Source organism: Mizuhopecten yessoensis, unplaced genomic scaffold, assembly GCF_002113885.1.
Source record: "Mizuhopecten yessoensis strain PY_sf001 unplaced genomic scaffold, ASM211388v2 scaffold1461, whole genome shotgun sequence".
Taxonomy (NCBI): Eukaryota; Metazoa; Mollusca; class Bivalvia; order Pectinida; family Pectinidae; genus Mizuhopecten; species Mizuhopecten yessoensis.
Window position 1 is genome coordinate 429,930 of NW_018404058.1, and position 5,968 is coordinate 435,897.

The following is a 5,968-nucleotide window of genomic DNA, read 5'->3' on the forward strand; positions in this document are numbered from 1 at the left end:
AACGGAAAAGAAGTGAGCACTAGCTCAATAATTCCAGCGAAATGTACTTCTGAACATTTATAACATAAACAAATTGAATGTAGGTTTCAACGATTTTTTGTGACTCATATATGCAATATGTTGTCACTAGAAAATATTGGGATATATTGAGTTGTGTGATATTATTGCCTGCACTATATGACCTCACGGGCGATGTAGTCGCCGTTGGGAAATATCTCATTTTTGTGAGGACAACCTATGATTTCAGGGGTGAGATAGTCACCACGGGGGGACATTCTGTCTCATTTCTTGTGGGGGCATAACATTTGCGTCCTCATATAACAGAGATATATATGTCCCTAGAAATTACGTCTCTCGAATTTGAAACGGAAGTAGTTTTATTCATTATCTAGGAGAGAAAACGTTCTGCTATGGAATGGTATGCACAAGCCATAATTATTTCAAAGATGTGTTATCTAGATATGCATGTCCCCATAATGTGGGTGTGATACCTATGTCCCCATATTTACGGTGAAACCAGCCAGAGAGAGAGAGAGAGAGAGAGAGAGAGAGAGACAGAGAGAGCTAGATTCGGATTGGTTGGTAAACATGAAGGAGTGCAAGAAAATATACTCAAAATCTGTTAGTATCTAGAATAAATTGCTGCGTCTGTTTGGCTATTAGGATGTTTTCTTGATATGACAATTCACTATTACCGTATAGTAGTAGCTGCAAGTTAAGTGGAATGAAATCATTTAATTAGCGGTAGAGTTTAATCCCTGATTCGCATAATTATTATATTACGAACTAATATAATCAATCCACTACGGTTTATTTTTTTCTTTCGTCATTGAACAATATTTTCTCCCATAATATTACATTATTACATCAGACCTGTAAAAACAGACCTTAACTAACCACGAACCACCTGCATAAGTAGAAAATAAACAGACACTAATAAAAACACACATCCAGCCATTGTTTCCCTTGATTTCTTAAGTAAATTTGAAAACGAGAAGGATAAATACATTTCAGTTATTAACACCAGGGTGTTGAAAAGACCAGCAAAGTTTTATAACATGTACGAAACATGTACGAGGTCTTTGTTCATGCTCTCAAAATAAGATAACAAAATATATATACTTAACATAATAACCATGAAGATATACAGCAAAAGAACTACCAAAGGCGTAAACATTTTAATTTTATAACAGTACATTTAAAAACAATAGCAGCAAAGATGGGAAAACCAAGACGAATAGAAACAGAGCACAACACAAGTAGAGCTATGTAGCATCGCAAGGGCGCAGACAGTTTTAATATTATAACAGTAGAAGAAGCATACTCAAGGGGATAAACATTAAAATATAATAACAGTAAAAGAAGCATACTCAAGGGGATACACATTAAAATACAATAACAGTAGAAGAAGCATACTCAAGGGGATACACATTAAAATATAATAACAGTAGAAGAAGCATCCTCAAGGGGATACACATTAAAATATAATAACAGTAGAAGACGCATACTCAAGGGGATAAACATTAAAATGTAATAACAGTAGAAGAAGCATCCTCAAGGGGATACACATTAAAATATAATAACAGTAGAAGAAGCATTCGCAAGTGGATAAACATTAAAATATAATATCAGTAGAAGAAGCATACTCAAGGTTATAAACATTAAAATATAATAACAGTAGAAGACGCATACTCAAGGGGATAAACATTAAAATGTAATAACAGTAGAAGAAGCATTCTCAAGGGGATAAACATTAAAATGTAATAACAGTAGAAGAAGCATCCTCAAGGGGATACACATTAAAATATAATAACAGTAAAAGAAGCATACTCAAGGGGATAATCATCAAAATATAATAACAGTAGAAGAAGCAGACTCAAGGGGATAAACATTAAAATGTAATAACAGTAGAAGAAGCATACTCAAGGTGATAAACATTAAAAGTAAGACTAGATGGGTGGGGCTAGGCCTGTTTATTTTTGACTGTGGGGCTGGACGGGTGAGGGACGGATTGTTGGATTGTGAGAATGGGGCTAGACGGGTGGGGCTCGGCTTGTTGGTTTGTGACAGTGGGGCTAGATGGGTGGGGCTTGAATTGTTTGTTTGTGACAGTGGGGCTAGACGGGTGAGGCTTGGATTGTTGGTTTGTGACAGTTGGGCTAGACGGGTGGGGCTGGGAGTGTTGGTTTGTGATAGTAAGACTAGACGGATGAGGCTTGGGTTGTTGGTTTGTGACAGTAAGACTAGATGGGGGGGGCTAGGCCTGGTGTTTTTTGACTGTGGGGCTGGACGGGTGGGGCTCGGATTGTTTGTTTGTGACCGTGGGGCTGGACGGGTGAGGGTCGGATTGTTGGATTGTGAGAATGGGACTAGACGGATGGGGCTCAGATTGTTGGTTTGTGACAGTGGGGCTAGATGGGTGGGGCTTGAATTGTTTGTTTGTGACAGTGGGGCTAGACGGGTGGGACTTGGATTGTTGGTTTGTGACAGTGAGGCTAGACGGGTGGGGCTTGGATTGTTGGATTGTGAGAATGGGACTAGACGGGTGGGGCTCGGATTGTTCGTTTGTGACAGTGAGGCTAGACAGGTGGGGCTCCGATTGTTGGTTTGTGACAGTGGGGCTAGACGGGTGGGGCTCCGATTGTTGGTTTGTGACAGTGGGGCTAGACGGGTCGGGCTCGGATTGTTGGTTTGTGACAGTGAGGCTAGACAGGTGGGGCTTGGATTGTTAGTTTGTGACAGTGGGGCTAGACGGGTGGGGCTTGGATTGTTGGGTTGTGACAGTGGGTTTAGACAGGTGGGGCTCGGATTGTTGGTTTGTGACTGACGGGCTAGACGGGTGGGGCTCAGATTGTTGGTTTGTGACAGTGGGGATAGACGGGTGGGGCTCGGATTGTTGGTTTGTGACAGTAGGGCTTGAATCCTTATATAAACAACCATTCAGTTAACTCTCGTCCAGGGTGGATGTGGATTGTGTCGGAAATCGAACATCCGAAGTTTGAAGAACAAGTAATCAATCATTCGAGCAGATCAATGGAGCAGATAACCTTTGCATTGTTGTTTCTAATTATTTTTTGATTTACTCACGGAAGCTGAAAGATAAGGTTGCATGAACGCATTGTAGATAACAGGGAGGGGGAGTGGGGACATTTGGATGATTTGTAGGAGAAAACAGCGACGTTAACAGAGCGGAGGGAAGAGCTGTAATTAACAGCCCCTGTTATAAAAGGAGGAGAATGGTAGGTGCCATAATGTCAGGTATACCTGCTATTTTTAAATGGATGTTTCCTTTTTCGTATTTTCAGTAATTATTTTTTAATGGAAGAGGGAAGTGAAATGGGACCGGATATCGACGGTGAGAGTTATCTGGGTATTGTGATCAACAGTCACAGATGAGAAGGAAAAGGGCGAGGTAGAGTAGTATGTGTCGGAGGCTTAAGTAAGGGTGTTAGGAGTGGTACCGCAAGGATGAAATAAAGAATGAGGTACGAAACGGTGTATGTTTTCCACTAGGAATAATGGTGGTTAAAAGTGCCACGAATTTTTTCGACATGCTGATAAAAAATTTGAAGGAGAAATAGGAAGGACGTGGGGACGACCACAATTGTATATTTCATTTGAGTATGAAAGCAAAAACTCTCGTGACGTAACACGTGGTTTACTTATGACGTCTTGGATGCTTTTCGGATAACATGGAGAATGCGTCAAACACTCAAATGACTACGGTTAATTATTTGCGCCAATTTGATCTAAATAGGGCTGTTCCGCTAATGTCGTTTAAAATAAATAAAACTAAACAATTGTTCTATAGTAAAAGTGTAAATATATGGATTGAACGGCGTTTTTTTTAACCGTTCAATCCATATATAACCACATGTAAACGATTTGAGGCCGGTATGTTAAAAGATATATTAAGCTTGCATCACTAGATATATATATATACATGTAGATGATTACCTGATAATAAGTTTGCGTCATGTAGTGGTGGACTCTGTCGCCGGACTATCAGTCTAACGGGTGGATCGTCACCTTGTAGCTGGAACTTAGTCTAGCATGGCTTACAAGAAAAACTAGTTTAAAAATAAATTCTGTTGTAGCCAAAGTAAGTTGTGACTTATTTTATTTCATAATGGAGCAATAAAATGTAGTTTTTTCTTAACTGCTTACTTTCTTCGTGATTATAATTTCTTAAAAATATGTCAGGTCGTTCCGGACGGTAATAATTCCACAGCGCATCGACTGCTCGACAAAACATGCCAACTGTTTCTTTAGCTTGGACTATATCAACCGAGGGCAACGGGTACCTTTAAGATGAGGCACAGCAAGAGTGCATACTAACTATCCTGAGTTAATGGATAAATTAAATAACCGCAACTCATGTTAATTAATTAGGTCCAAAGCAAAACATTACTGCCATGAGCTACTACTGTGCCCATAAAAACCTAGATATTGGCTCTTCTGAACCAGTGGCTGAGAAAACGATATCCTAAAGCGCACGTCAAAGGGAGACATGCAACATGGAGCACGGTACACTAATTGGACAAAGAACGCCTATGTTAGCTTTGCTCAAACTATATTTAAGGTCTAGTTAATATGAGTGAAGAGAGGGCAGCGACATTTTTGTTTAGATTTCATCATCACAATCAATGTTTCTCCTCTCCGAGTCTGCACAAGGGGTGGGGCAGTGCAAGTGAGCTCCTTTATATGGGTCAGTGTTGGTCAACATCCTCTTGATTGACAGATTGACAGAAATGGTCAACATCCTGTGGATAAGACAGTGGTGGTCAACATCGTCTTGATGGGGCAGTGGTGGTCAACATTCTCTAGATTGGACAGTGATGGTCAACATCCTCTAGATCGGGCAGTGATGGTCAACATCCGCTACATAGGGAAGTGTTGGTCAACATCCTCTAGATGGGGCAGTGATGGTCAACATCCTCTACATAGGGAAGTGTTGGTCAACATCTTAAAGATGGGGCAGTGATGGTCAACATCCTCTACATAGGGAAGTGTTGGTCAACATCATCTTAGATGGATCAGTGTTGGTCAACATCATCTTAGATGGAACAGTGTTGGTCAACATCATCTTAGATGGAGCAGTGTTGGTCAATAACTGGTCGATTGGCCTGGGAACCTTACTCGCCTGTTGTAATGCCCCTTCATATTGTTATGACGTTTTTGTTTAGAGAGTAGATGTTTACTTCAGGGTTGACCCGTCAAAATGAAGGTCAATCCTTATAATTACATCAGAAATAATGTTTAAATGCTATACACAGAAAAAACATTCGAAGCGGGTTGCTACGATGGTAAACTACATTAGTCGTGGCTGCTAGGATAATATCGTTCAAGTGTATATACATCGATATATGGGTAACATTATTTTACTCCTTTTCAACGCTTTAAGTTTTTAATTAAGTAATTTTAGTAGCACTTCGAACAAATGTATTCATTTGCAACTGTCGTTGTGCACACGCTTTTGACACACTGCTCTTGTGGTGACGCGGACGAACGTCGCTAAAGGAGCCGCCATTTTTAGCTTTACCGTCAAAGAATTTTGAACGTGCATCCATGGAATAAGGAGTTTGCCAGCATCCCTTTGTTGTATAATCAGACATCATGGATCCCGGATAGGAGCCAAACAATGGTAGCGTAAATGGCGCCATATTTAAAACAGGTATCAATCCGCCAAGCCTTTTTTCATTGCGTACACGCTAATGTATACACATTAGAAGGGGGGAGATGTAGATATATGTATTTATAGATATTGGAAACCTCGGTTATATTTAAAAAAAATCGTAAATATTTAAATAGCACGCAATTTCACTATATTTTTGATGTGTCGCCTCAAGTACTTGAGAGTACTTTTCGGTTTATTTTAAACGATCTTTTCTCCCTAACGGTCTATCAAAGAGTGTGGTGTCTACTTGAACGCGTGTTTTGTTTTCAACCAAGTCCTCGAGTATAAGGT